The sequence below is a fragment of the Lissotriton vulgaris genome, chromosome 4_1 (assembly GCF_964263255.1).
Source record: "Lissotriton vulgaris chromosome 4_1, aLisVul1.2, whole genome shotgun sequence".
NCBI lineage: Eukaryota > Metazoa > Chordata > Amphibia > Caudata > Salamandridae > Lissotriton > Lissotriton vulgaris.
The window spans coordinates 1,328,690,646-1,328,705,480 of NC_141691.1; the positions used below are offsets into that span (position 1 = coordinate 1,328,690,646).

General features: G+C 44.5%; 1 protein-coding gene across 6 annotated transcripts in view; it reads right to left on the minus strand.

Moving 5' to 3' along the window:
* LOC147723944 (cadherin-7) overlaps positions 1 to 14,835 on the minus strand; it is a 329,109-nt gene that overhangs the window by 58,978 nt on the left and 255,296 nt on the right. The window lies entirely within an intron of this gene.

Here is a 14,835-nt window from a genome sequence, read left to right on the forward strand (position 1 = left end):
GGTTATGGAGGTACTGATTATAGTTGTGAGTGCAGAGGAGATGATAGTGATTCTTTTAAGGTTGGTGGGGGCATGGGCTTGAGGAAGCTCTTGAATATATGGTATTCATCAGGGTGGTGGTGTGTTCATTCAAGAGGACTTCCAGCTGATTAGCTGCTGTTTGACAATGAATGAGGTGTTGGGGGAGTTTGTATCAGTATGCTGTGGGTTAATTTTTTTGTAGATATTGGCAATCTTCTGTTCAAAGACATATAACAGGGGGTTGCAGAATACTTGGGATCGGATGATGTTGTTGTTGGCAGCTACAGGACTGGAGAACTCCTTGAGGATGGTAAGGAGTTATTTGCCTTAATTGGAGCTGGCTCCGAATCTGAGAGTTAGGGTTTTTTTTCTTTGCATCTCATAGTTGTTTATGGTAGAGGTTGAGGGTGGCTTTGTACATGGATCTTGTTGTGGTGTTTTTGTTGAAGCTCCATGTTCTCTCAAGTTGTGTGCAGTAGCATTTAGACTCCCTTCTATCAAGTTGTGTGCAATGGTATTTGGACTTCCAGAGGTAATTTGTGCACCAGCTGGTTTGTTTGTAATTTTTCTATGTCTTGTTTCTGGTGGGAGTAGTGCAGTTGGTGCAGTCAGTTAGCCATTTATTGAAAAACTTGGTGTAGTCATTGAGGTTCCTGGTGTGGCTCTGTGGGTATTCCTGTAGAATGTTGGTCTAATTTTTTTAGATATTTTGCCCCAGTGTCTTGGTGGTGCTTTAGGTTTTTCTGGTGGGGCGGCTTGGTGGGTGGGTATCTTGAAATGTGAGATGTAGCGGTCAGACCAAGTGAGGGGGTCATATGGGTGTTGCTGGAGAAGAAAAATTGGTCCAGGGTGTGGCCTGCAGTGTAGATTGGTCCTTGGACAAGCTAGGTGAGTCCACGGATGTTGATGATGTCCAGGAGGGCAATGGATTTAGGATCTGTGGTGTCTTCCAAGTGGAAGTTGAGGTCCCCGATGAGAATGTAGTTAGTTGATCTGATGGAGAGGGGAGTAATGAATTATGTGATGTGGTTGCAGAATTTCCGATCGGGATCCCAGGAGACAGCAGGTGAGGGTTCATTTAAGGGCAGGGTTGAAGTCCATTCATATTTTGAAGTGGAGGTGTTCCATGAGTTTGGTGTTACAGTCAATTATGTTTTTGTAGATGATTGCAAGCCCCCTGCCTGGTTTGTGGGTTCGGTTCTGGTGTATGATCTTGTAGGCAGGGAGGATGGTTGTGGCAATGCTCGAGTTCTAGGCTGGGTTAAGCCATGTTTCAGTTAGGAAGAGAAGTTCAGGAGTATTGCTTCGAGGAGGTCCAAGCTTTCGGTAGATTGTTTCCCAAGGGATGACACTGAGAAGCATGGCAGACAATTGGTGTGGGGTAGTGGCGTCCATCAGTTGTTAGGTGATAGTGATGTCAACGTCTGAGGTGTCACAGGTGCAATCGCAATGATGCAGGAGAAAGTTCCTACCATCGTGCTAGGGGATGCATGGCAGAAATGTGTTTGCCGGTGTATGTTGTTGAGGTCAATGAGGAGTGGCTACCTTGATTGGTTCCGGTGATTGTGGTGTTGCATTGGATGGTTGTGGGCCAGGATTCATGGACTGGGCTGGAAAAAATAGGAACTGTCAATGGTAAACTGGGTGGCCAGGTGCACACTAATATGGTCATGTTGTGGCCTGCATAATTTAGGTCCTGGGGTAGGTGGGACCTTTTTTAACTGGAAGAACGGTGAGTGAGAAAACCTGGGCAGGAAAATCCAGGCAACAGCAGTGTAACTAGGTAAAAAGGTGGCAACTGGATCAGGCTGGAACAAACAGGAAATGGAGGCCCTTGTCAAGTGGCAAGCTGGGTCCCCTGGTGTTTACTAATGTGGTCTCACCATTGCCTGCATTAAGTAGGCCCTGGGGTGGCAGGGCTTCTGTTGGCGGGAAGAATGGTAAGCAGAAAACCTGGGCAGCGGTGGTATCACATAGTCAAGAGGCAGCAACTGGAGTAGGCTGGAACAAGAAGGAACTGGAGGCCATTGTCAAGTAGCAAGCTGGGTGCCCATGTGTCTATTCAACAGAGTTTGTGGTGTTTTTCCCACTCCGGGCTCTGCATAGAGAGCAGAGTTCTGAAAAGCTCCCCATAGTAGCATGGAGCAGAGATTTTCCTCTCAAGCGGCACTCCAACCTTAAGTTGATGTGCGAGGAATATCCAATGCTAGACCACCTCCGGGTGAGATTTCTCAACATGGGCAGTCACGACAGGTCGCTACTGCTTGCGTTGAGAAAGCTGCCGCTTGAGTAGAACATCTACTTGATGCAGCAGAAAGAATCAGTGCCATCTTGCGCTGCATGTGGTACCGTTCTTGCGATTTTTACAGCACGGGATAAACACCTGGTGCTAAAAATCAACACGAGCAGCATGACTTACCTCACTTTGCCACTTTTGGCACTCCTCAGAGCACTGTGTGTTTGCCGCTTCACAGAGGTCTGCATAGCGGAAGTCTGCAAACTCCACTCAGGCTTCTATAGCACACACTACATCACTTATATTGCTTGAGAAACTTCCTTCACAGGCCAGGTGGTTAGTGGAAGAGAAGTCATAGCTGTATCAATAAAACAGTCCCATGAGATTTCTCTGGGTGCATCGGAACAACAGCATAAGATCAACAGTTTCACATATTGCAAGTGTATTTAGATAAAAGAGGGTTGATGGGTGTGGCCCTCCCTTGAGAGAATGGCTGTTTTAGAGATGTCAGCCAATGCTTTAATTTGCGGGATGCAGCATTGTTGACGGCTGTGGGAAGATTTTTTTTGGAGGTGGAGTATCACCACTACAAGTTTTGTGCCACCTCTATACTCTTGTTTAGAGTTCTCGGTGTTGTTAGTATGAAGTGTCATGTGGAGTTAAGTTTGTGGATTGAGTTGTATTATCTTATCTTGTTCTCTAGGTATTTGGAGGCAAAGCCCTCCTGGCATTTGTGGGTCAAGCAGATGACCATTCCTGCATGGTCAGCCGGTAAAGGCTTTTTATTTGGGCTGCTTATATATATTTTCTTTTTCCAACTTCTGTATAAGACTTCTAATGTTTCACAGGATAGAGAACAACATTGCAGAATTTGGGCTTCTTATATTAGTGCTATTTAGCCCAGAGGTTGGGTGGTCTGTTGAGTTATAACTATTGTAACCATTATAACCATATTTGTTTGATATAAAATAAAATTATAATTTATATAGAAATTACATGCGATAAGACTGTGTTTATGGGGTGATGTCTCAGGTTTGAACTTCTTGCCAATGTCGAAATCAGATAGGTCAGATTAGAGGTTTTCTCTTACTTGTTGTTGTTTGCCCGTCCTCTTGGACCTAAAAGTAAATAGGGGGTTCCTTTCTTTTTATATGCCTTCTGCAATATGAAACATCTTGTGTAACTTTAATACATCTTGATATTAATTGTTTCGATTCTCTTAAACATAGGTCACTTATGTCTACCTTTGATCTTTGTCAAATGCTCTACTTTTTAGGTAAAGAGCAAAAATAATGTTCCCCTTCCTAATTCTTCTCTTCTCAATTTCTCAACTTTCCTCCCCCATTGGTCAATCAGTCGACTGCTTTTGAAAGTATTCATCTCCATTCCTCCACTCTTTAAATCACATTCTAATTGGATTTGCCTTTTTCTTTATAATTTTGCACTCATTACAGGAACTAGTCCGGTATATGGGAATACTCCAAATTTCTCCTTGTCTTTCTCACTCCTATTTAAAAGAAGTCTGCGTCTTTCTCATCATTAAGTACTCTATGTTAACTTTCCTTATTGTGCTCATTAATACTTTACTGTTATGTAAATTTTAGAACCTCAGTGTTAGTTTTCCAGCTTTTCATACCAAAAGTACAATAATCATGTTCCTAATTACACCGTTGCCCACATTCATACTATCTCCAACAGGTAAGTGGTCCATGCATCAAGAAGGCATATATTTTGCTTTTTAATTTCCGTACCGGCCATGATATCTTTCCAACATACCACTAATTGCCTGTCTAATATGTTCATCATTATGCCCCTATTGCTCTCAGCACTGCTCTTTAGGGTAGTTGTCGTCTTCCTTTTTGAAAGGGTATATTTTAATCACTGGTTCACGCATTCTTGTCTTGCCATTTACTGCTTTTTGTTTACAACTGTCCCCGCTCCTAAATCTACTGCATGGCATAGCTTGAAAACTTTCCAGTTTATGGGTTATTTTTATCTTTTCAGTACCTCACCATACAATGTTTGCTTCTTTGTCATACTGGTCTTAAAAGTTGTGCCTATTTTCTTTTAAGCCATTGCCTCCTGTGCACCACCCCTCTAATCGTCTTCTATGTCTTTAATTTAATAAAAGACTGGAGCCCTCTTTTAAATATCTTGACACCTGTTGTTAATAATTTTTTCTTCACATTGTATTCTTATTTATTTATTTATATGTTTTGTATAGCGCTAGCTAGACCCGAAGGTATCAGAGCGCTTTACATAAAAAAATAGCACAGCATAGCTTTAAATAGGATGCATAAAATGAGAAACAAAATAACGTAGCTCTGCGTATGATGATAGACACTTAGATTCAAGAGCAAGCATAAATAGAGATAATGAGAATCAGTAGGCAAAAAAGGTGTGTTTACAGTTTGCAGACTAATTATAACAGCTTAAATGAAAGCAGTGAAAAACACATAAGACAGCTGAAACAATCAAACGAACTATAAGAAACAGTTGAGTCATGGAGGGAGTGAGCTATTGGAGCCTAGTTCATTTGGCGTGTGTGATAAGATATTTGTTGAGGAGAAGGAGTTTCAGGTTCCTTTTGAAGCAGGAGAAGGAGGGATTGCATTGGCAGTCTCTAGTGAGTGTGTTCCATATCTTGGGTGCATTTCCAGAAAAAGAGTAAGTCTGTGCGGTTTACCTTTTCAGTTTTGGAGGAATGAGAAGAAGTGAGTTGGAGCTTCTCAGGGTTCTGGTTTTTCCTGCTTTAATAAGTTTATTGTCTAGATAGTTGGGGGTATGTGTGCGATGCAGGCAGTCTTGTAAATACATCTTCCTTCAATGGGAAGCCAGTGGAGGAACTTGGGGGTGGGGTGATGTGTTCAAACAGTTTAACACCAGTTATGACCCGGGCCGCCATGTTGAGAACTGACCGTGTGGGAGCTAGGTGCATTTTTGGCATTCCTGCAAAAATGGCATTCCCATAGTCCAGTTTAGAGAGGACTAGATATTGTACTCCTTTCTTGAAATCATCGGGGTATGTAAGGATTCATTTTCTTGAGGTGTTTTAGTGAGTAAAGTGCTCTTTTGAGTTTTTGATGTGATCCTTCATTGAAAAAATCTTGTCCAGGGTGATGCCTAAGGACTTTACTGAGTTGGACAGGGTGAGGGAGCAATTGAGGGCATCCAGGTTCTTGAACCAGTCTTGGGTGGTTACTAAGCATGAGCGAATTTTGCGGATCTCGCGTTCGCGAATTTTGCGGATTTGCGGATTCGCAATCCGCAAAATCCGCGAATTCCCGCAAATTTGCGGATTTTTTTTTTTTTGTGTTCGCCCGTGTTTCTGCCAGTTCGCGAGGGTTTTGTACACTTTCGCAAATTGCGAACTTACCTGTCGGGTCGCAAGTTTTGCGAACTTGTTGTTTCTACGTGTCCAGCCTGTTTGGGACACTCTTCTTCATCACTGCCACTCTCTGTCACCACTGCCACTCTCTGACTACTCATGCCACCCTCTGGCCCACCCATGCCACCCTCTGTTTCATCACCACACCCTCTGGTTGTCCAGTGTACATTATTTTCGGCAAAGCAAAGCACACCTTCCCTGCCTCAAGTGACCTGAATTAATTTGGGGCTGATTAATGTGTCACAGAATATTTTTTTAGCTGGCACCTGCTTCCTTAGTGCGCCCTGATTAGTGATCTTTTGCACTTGCTAAGTGCTTTCATTGTTGCAAAATTAGTTACAACACCTGCCCTGCCCCAACTGACAATAATGAATTAGGGGCTGATTAATGGATTTTAACTTCCAGCCTGGCTCCTGCTTGTCTCCCTTAGCTGTAATTCAGGACCTTTGTGGCATATGTGTAACTATTCTGAGGTTCAGAGCAGGGTCACATAATAGTTTCAACTGGCAACTGAACTCTGGAGGGGCCCCTCAGGAAGCACTACAGGAAATGGCTACTAATGATGAGCCTGAACTTTTGAACCTGGTAAGTAGTTACTTTCAGTTTTGCTAAGATCGTATTTCTGCAATTTTGCACTTATTCGCGGGGCGCGAACTCACGCGAACTCACGTGAACAGTGCGAGCAGTGCGAGCAAAATCCGCTGCTCGCGGATTTGCGGTTACTTTTAGAGGAGAACAGTTTTAATTCAGTTTTGTTTGGATTCAACTTTATGTGCTGTGAATTGAACCAGGTTTGTATCATGGCTAGTGTTGCTTTGAGGTGTAGGATGTCACAGGGTGATTTGATTTTGTAGCAGAGCTGCGTTTCATCTGCATATAGGTGATATTTGATCCCTTCTTGCTTCAGGATGATTGTAAGGGTGTTCCATGAAGAGATTGAATAGGGAAGTGGAGAGAATTGAGCCTTGGAGTACACCAATAGTAATTTGTGTGGGTTTGCGGAAACAGGAGTTGATTTCAATTTGTTGCAATTGGTGTTTAAGGTAAGACGTGAACCATTTTAGTACTGTGACATTAATACGAGAGCGGATCTTAAGTCTCTCAAGTAAAGCTGAGTTATTACAATGTCAAATACTTCTGATAGGTCAAGAAGGATGAGTAAACAAGCTTCACCTTCATCTAAGGCTCTTTGGGTGCCATCTGAGCTCTTGAGCATGACAGCTTCTGGGCTACAGCCTTGTCTGAATCCTGATTAGAAGGTATAATGGAGATTATAATCACCTATATGTTGATTAAGTTGTTGAAGAAAGCACTTCTCCATAGTTTTGGCACAGAACGGGAGGTTGGAGATAGGTTTGAGGTTGCTGAGGTCATTGGGGTCTGCCCCATTTTTTTTTAGAATTGGTGTGAATTGTCCTAGTTGGAGGGAGCCACGTACACAGCCTGAGGGAAGAGATGTGTTAATATTTTTTGTCCAGAATGGGGCAATGATGTGGTTGAGGATTTGTACTATTGTGGAAGGGAGAAGATCCAGAGTGTGGGAAGTAGGCTTTAAGTTGGCAATTATATTGCAGACTTCCTTTGTTGTCATGAGTTTGAAGTCAGACCAATTGGCATCGTTTTCAGCTGGGTGAGGTCATGGTTGTCCTTAGAATAATTTAGGATTTGTGACTTGGATGAAGGATTGATATATTTTTGTGACTTTATCAGTGAAGAAGCTGGCAATTTCTTTGCAGCGTTCATTGGTGGGTGTTATTTCATGTAGAAGGTGGTTTGTCTTTTAACAATGTTGAAGTGGGTCTATTATTAGCATATTCAATAATGTCACTAATAATATCCAGTTTGCCCCATGGTTGTATGTCGCTATGTCAAGTTCAAGAATATTCACATGCAAATATTTCACATCTACCAATTCCCCTACCACCACATCATAATTGCAAGTAAGTAGTTACTGTTTTTATTCCACAGGCACTTACCATAACAATTTATCGGTAGTCAATGTAGTGTATGTAGTATTTTTATCATGCAATATAATGCCCCCCCACCCGCCCTATTTTACTTAAGATACCTTCTACATTTTAATCTGTCACTTCATTTTTTATTGTTCTGCTTCACTTGTAATGTGAAGCAGAATTTAACCTTTGGGTACATTTTCTCAATTTCTTACTAGTTACCTCAATAATAGTAATTAATGTTCAGGTTTTTACTTCTGTGGTTAAGTTAGTTAATTGTTGTTCTTGCATTTACTGTCATGAGCCTCTTGCTGCATACACGCTTTTCCTTTATTCACTTACTAGAGGAATATTTTTCTAACAAAACTCATTGTGTAAATAGGAAGTTTGGGAATCTCAAAAGTAGAATAAGACAAATTAAAAGACATGTGGCATTCAACAATGTGAAAGCAAAAGGAGGATGTGAGTCTTTAATACTTCCTCCGCAGCGCAACAGGAATGGGCACAAGAGGTGCTGGAGTCTTCACCGGAACAGTTGTGTTCTCTGGAGTTCCCCCCGCCTGGCACCATGTCGGGTTTAATCGGTCAATAAACTCGTATTTGTATTCTGTGATGGCAGGATTGACCTCTACATGGTTTTGATCTACTTGATCATTCTTACTAAGCATGGGCGAATTTTGCGAATCTGGCGTTCGCGAATTTTGCGAATTTGCGAACTCGCAATCCGCAAAATCCGCGAATTCTCGGGAATTTGCGTATTTTTTTTTTTGTGTTCGCAAGGATTTCTGCCAGTTCGCAAGGATTTCTGACAGTTCGCGAGGGTTTTGTAACAGTTCGCAATTGCGAACTTAGATGTCGGCTCGCAACGGTCACGATTATGTTGTTTGTAAGTCTGGTTCATCATCACAGGTTCCCAGCATCCTCTGTTTCACCCCTGCCACCCTCTGTTTCACCCATGCCACCCTCTGGTACATCAATGCCTTATGCCACCCTCTGGTTCATCATCACTGTAGATTATGGGGGGGAAAAGCAAGCACACCTGCCTGCTTCAACTGACATGAATTAATTTGGGGTTGATTTATTAATGTGTCACTGTTTTAAAATTCCAGTCTGGCACCTGCTTCCTTATCTGTAATTTGCTTTCTGTTGCAGTGCAATTTTTTTTTCCAGGGCCTTTGTGGCCTACTTGTAGCTATTCTATGAGCCTGCTGTGAGGGTCAGAGCAGGGTCATACAATTGTTGCAACTAGCAACTGAACTCTGGAGGGGCCCTTGTCAGGAAGCACTACAGGGAACGGTTACTAATGATGAGTTTGAACTTTTGAACCTGCTTTCACTTTTGCAAAACTCGTTTTTCTGCAGAACAGCATTACAGCAACTGTAATGCCCCACCAAGCTTATATGAGAAAGTTGATTTCTAATCCAAAAGTTATCCAAAGAAAATCAAAAGGCCTCAAATGCAAAAAAGTGCAGGCAAATGTCAACCTGAGGAGTTATTCTGATAAAAATCATCATTTTAAGAAGGTCTAAGCTGCTTGCTAGTAGATTTCTTGTGCAGAATTGCAATTTTTGTAATTTTGCGAGTGCGAGATTGTTGCTGCCCGCCGCACCTACATGTTCGCAATTGCGAACTTACACCGCAAAGAAAAAAAATCCTCTGCGTGCGAATTTGCGGATTTTGCGGGAAATTCGCGAATCTCGCGGATTGCGAATTTACCGAAAATCCGCAAAATCCACGAGCGTAACGGATTTTCCGCCCATGCTTAATTCTTACCTCTTTATTGCCTGACTAAGGTAAGGGGGGGGAGACAAGACTGGGACTGATAGATATCCTGAAGAAGACCGACGTGACCTGTTAAATGTGGGCACTATAATATGGTCGAAACATGTTGACTATCGCAGCTTTAGAAGGGGTGTTATAGGATCCTGATTTCCTTCATTAACACTTCCATCCTTCATTCATTTTTTAATTCTGACCTTCAAACCTATGAATAAAGGCTTGACAGGTATCATGAGCTACTTTTAACAGCACTATCTTGACTGCACCTTGTTCTATCACTTAACCCAGTCTTGGGCTAACACTTTTTTTGTGAACACTGATTTTCACATTTGTGATTGTCTCCGTTATTGTGTTTTTTGTTTCCCCCTCCCTATGCTCCGCCCTGTGCATGGCTAACGCAGGGCGTTTTGTAAGCAGACCCCATGATGAAGCATGTCACACACATTTGTGTGTGAGTGAGTCAGTTTTTCAAAACACATAATTGGGCCACTACTTGTTTATTCATTCACTTGAGGTCTGGTCCTCTCCACCCCTTTATATGTGTACAGTCCTTAATACTTAACAAATCATCTCAAGAGCAGGACATTACGTACGCAGTACCACTTCGGGATAACTTTCAACTAATAAATATAAGGGACTAAACGCTGAAATAAAAGACTGACGGTCTTGACAAAATGAACAGGACAACGCAGCTGGTTTAATAAACGAGATCAACAATGTAATCTGTGACACACAAGGGACACTTGGCAGCAAGAACACCATAGCAATTAGTGCGAGACATGTCAGGCGTAACAACATATCTGGGCAGTAAAATTGAAAAATGGGGCAGTTAAAAAAAGAAATCTGGTAATTAGGAAGATACGTTGGAAATTAGAATAAGCACGGAATGTACCTAGCAAAGAAGTGGAGTCCAACGTTGGAAGATTACCAAACGTTTAATTACTCTGACTTAACTTTCTGTAGATAGGGGATCGAATAATCACATCCCTAACTTGCACATTCAATGAGGATGTTTGAGCTCAATGTCAACTGTAGCAGCAGTCAACATTCATGCTTTGGAACAGTAAGAACACCAATATATTACTGCTGTAAGAGAAATATGGTGTCAAAAATGAAATCAAGTACTTTCCCAGAGGGGAAATGAGAGGGTAGTGCCACAAATCATGTGGGTCAGGAAGAGCTGCAATTGTCTACTTATTATGTTATGTTATGTTATGTTATAGATGATTTATAGCGCACACTAATACTCTGGAGTGTCCTGGTGCTTAGGCAGACTGAGGCTTCGAAAATAAAGAGTGCTTAAGAGGGCTGGTTGAAGAGATGGGTTTTAAGCAATTTCTTAAAAATGCAAGGCTCTATGTGCTATGGTGAGAACCTTGAACTGAACCCTCTCGGCCACGGGAATCCAGTGTAGGTCGCGCAGTTGTGATCTCACACTCGATCTCTTACAGATATTAAATAAGAGTCTGGCCACCGCATTCGGAATCAGCTGGAGTTTATTCATCAGATTGCCGGGGATACCGATGAATAAAGCGTTTGCGTAGTCAAGCTGGGAGAGGATGAGGGCCCGAACGACTATTTCCTTGGCCGGACTAGGAAGCAAAGGGAAGAACTTTCTCAGGGACCTACGGGTGCTAAAACAGACACCAGTAAGTGTATTGATGTGCTCTGAGAACCGAAAATCATCTCCGAACCATACCCCTAGGTTCTTCGCTGGACCACCTTCCGAGCAAGGGCATGGAAAGTCCGGGGGCCATAAGGTTTCTCTAAAGAATGGGGGAAACTGGCCATACAACAGTACCTCAGATTTCTCCTCATTACACTTGAGTTGGGCCCGTGCCAGCCAAGCGAATACGGCTGAAAGGCACCTGGGCAATGCCTGTGTCTAAATCGGGGCCTTTCCAGGTAAATAGGAGTTGGGTGTCATCGGCATGCACCATGATTTTCGCACCCAGCTCCTCTGCCAGGAAGATCAAGGGGGTCAGATAGACGTTAAAATGCAGAGGACTCAGGGTCGAGCCCTGCGGGACTCCGGTTGCTAACTTCCTATCGGAGGATGAAAAGGGGGGCATCCAGACCTGCTGGGAGCGCTCGTCCAAAAGGATATAAGCCAAGCCCACACAGAACCTGCCAATGGAAGCGAGGCGAGCAAGAAGGATCTGGTGAGGCACGGTAGTCCCTTGCTCACTTTGCCACTGCAGTCAAGCAAGCCCGGCTGAAGACGGCTGTAATGCCAGAAACCGGTCCTGGGAAGCTTGATTCCAGTCCAGGGAAGACATGGCTGGGCAGTTCAGGCTGGACTGTTCCCATGAGGCACAGGGTCAGACTGATTTGCTTATGGTCATGTCTGAACTGGGGTGGCGGAGTGAGCTAAAGAACGGTGATGGATTAAACCCAGATCAGTTGACTGGGGGTGAGTGTTTGTATTGTCAACGCTCCGTCCATCATCACCTTTGGTTTTTCTTTGTTCGCCCTAAGTTGGCAGGGTATGCTCAGATGTGAGTCCCTTGCTCACTTTGCCACTGCAGTCAAGCAAGCCCGGCTGAAGACGGCTGTAATGCCAGAAACCGGTCCTGGGAAGCTTGATTCCAGTCCCGTGAAGACAGGGTATGGCAGTTCGGGCTGAACTGTTCCCATGAGGCACAGGGTCAGACTGATTTGCTTATGGCCATGTCTGAACTGGGGTGGCGAGTGAGCTAAAGAACGGTGATGGATTAAACCCAGATCAGTTGACTGGGGGTGAGTGTTTGTATTGTCAACGCTCAGCGGTTTCAGTGCTATAGGCTGATCTAAACCCCGATTGTGCTGGATGAAGGGCCCCTAAAGTTTCAACAGAAGTCTCAAGCTGGCGGAAGACCACCTTTACACACACTTTGGCCAGTGCTGGCAGTAAAGAGATCGGACGGTAGTTGGAGGGAACAGAGGGGTCTGCAGTTGGTTTTTTAAGAAAAGGAAGAAGTTTGGCCTGTTTCTTTTGAGCCGGAACCATGGCGGACTGGAGGGAGTGATTGATAATGGCAGCGGCTTCCGAATACACATTCTCTGCCACTTCAGCTAAAATTCTTGCTGAGCATGGGTCCGAAGGGGAGCCCGATTTAAGCGATTTCAAAATGACAAGGATGTCGAATCCCTCAGCAGGCGAGAACTGAGTAAGTGTGGGACTGGGGGACTTGCATGGTAGGGGGGATGTGAATGAGAGGAACGTCTCATCACCAAGGGGAGTCCCAGACTGTCCTGAATGGACAGTATTTTATTAATAAAAAAAAGAAGATAACTCTTCACACCTTTGGGTGGAAACTGGGAGAGTCTTTTTTTCCGCACAAGAAGACATAAAACTTCTAACATTAGAGAAAATCTCCTTACGATTGTTGTTGGCTTTCGCAATCCGATCAGCATAAAAGTCGCTCTTAGCTTTCCTGAGCTCTGCGTACTAATCTCTCTGAGCCGAGCGAAGTGCAGATTTAGCAATGGGACAGTACTCTGTCCGCCATTGGCGTTCCAGTTTTTTACAGCCGAGTTTCAGCTCTTTTAAAATCCGAGAAAACCACGGGCTGGAGGACCGGAGAGTTCTGCAGGCAAGTGGTTGGGAGGAGGAGTCCATCCCCTGGCTAACCCAGGCATTAAAACAATCCACCGCCTCTCCAAGTTCCAAAGCGGGCGCTGGATGGGAGTGTGATAGAGCCACTGGTAGCGCAGGAATATTGATCTTCTGGGAAGGGGGGCCCAGGGCAGTGACCAGAGGGGGAGAGGGTTTTCCCGAGATCCAGGAAAGCCTTATCAGAAAGTGGTCAGTCCATGTAACTGGGAGTGGATCCATAACAGAGATGTCAAAATTAGAACACACCAGATTGATCAGGTGCCCCCCGTATTTGATGGCAGTGTTACCCACTGAGTCAGCTGCGTCAGGTCAAGTAGATCCAGCAGGGCTATGGAATCAGGGGCTGCTGGTGAGTCTAGATGGATATTAAAGTCACCCAGAAGAAGAAACTTGGGAACGCAAAGAGCACGTGAGGTGATGACCTCATCTAATGACCCCAGGAAGGCTCCCGGAGGACCGGGTGGGCGATACACCAACGTGCCCCACAACGTGAAATGGGGAGAGAGTAATAAGGTGAAGTCCAAAGCCTCCCCCTCCACCAGCTCCTTAGCAGTTTCACAAGTGAAAGTCCATGCCTCCCTGAAGACCAGCACAGTGCCACCTCCTCTCCCGGTAGTACAGTCAGCCCGGGCAATACGATATCCCGAGGGACAGCTAGTTCCACCACCGGCGCACGTGACTCACTTAGCCAGGTTTCAGTGATGAAAAGAGCCTCTAACATGTTGTCTATGATAAGATCATAGATGTTAAGGGCATGTTTAGCCATCAAAATGCCGCGAAAATTCTATGCCCACTAGCAGCTTGAGGCTCAGGACAGGGCCAGTTAGATTTAAAACAACAGTTACAAACTGGGCAAGTGCTAGAGAGATTGTGCAGGACGGCCCACTGTTTGTTACCAGCGCAGGAAATAGAGTCAAAAGCCAGCAATTCTTGGCGACTATAGTGATGCCTGCCCCCCAGCACAGCTTGTTTCAAGCCGGCATCGTGGCTGGCACTCCCGGAGCACGGACGGCCGCTGACGGGCACGGACGGGCTTGCCTTTGACGCGCTGGTGGCGCACTTGGTGCGCGCGTCCGCTGCACGTCCGAGGGAGCATATGCAATTTATGTCTTTCCCTCCCCCAGCTAGAGCGTTGACTTGCCTCACACCGGGATCCAGGACTCCCAAGATGGAGCCCTGCCCTCCACTCAATCGGCAGTAGGAGCCACGGTGGACCGGGGCAGGGACAGCACACCTCCCTGAGTGAAAGTCGGGCAAGTGTGGGCCAAAACAAGGGGCACGGCAAAAGTCAAATACAAGTATTAAATAGCTTATTTATTTAAATATTCTTTTCTCAATAAGTATTTATATATGTTGCACAGAAAAAGTGAAAGGTCAAAGGGAGGGCAATATATTTAGTACTCGGAGAGTTTACATAGCCTGCTCCTTTTCCAGAGCCTAACCAATCATATAGCTACCTAATTTGAGAAGAGGTGTGGCGCAGCTGCCAGGGCATCAGACTCCGGACTACAGGGTTCACGATTTGATCCCCGGTGCCGGCAGCAGGTTAGTACAGCACCATGTGACTCTGGGCAATAGCTCGCTTAATCTTCCTGACAGCCCCTAGCACCTTGACACCCTCGAGTAATTGTGCGCCTTACAAATACTGGCTTTAATTTCATTTGCATTTTCGGATATGAACTATCGTGTTAAATACTTGTTAGCACTGAAAATAAGTAATTTGCCCCATAGTCAGTGAATTCATGTTTACGTGGTAATGTGACATGCCCAGGCCATTGTGGAGACAGTCTCACCTTGTATGATATTGTAAAAGGAGAACTGTATGCGCCATCATAGTTTCCAGCAAGTAGACAGCTTTGTC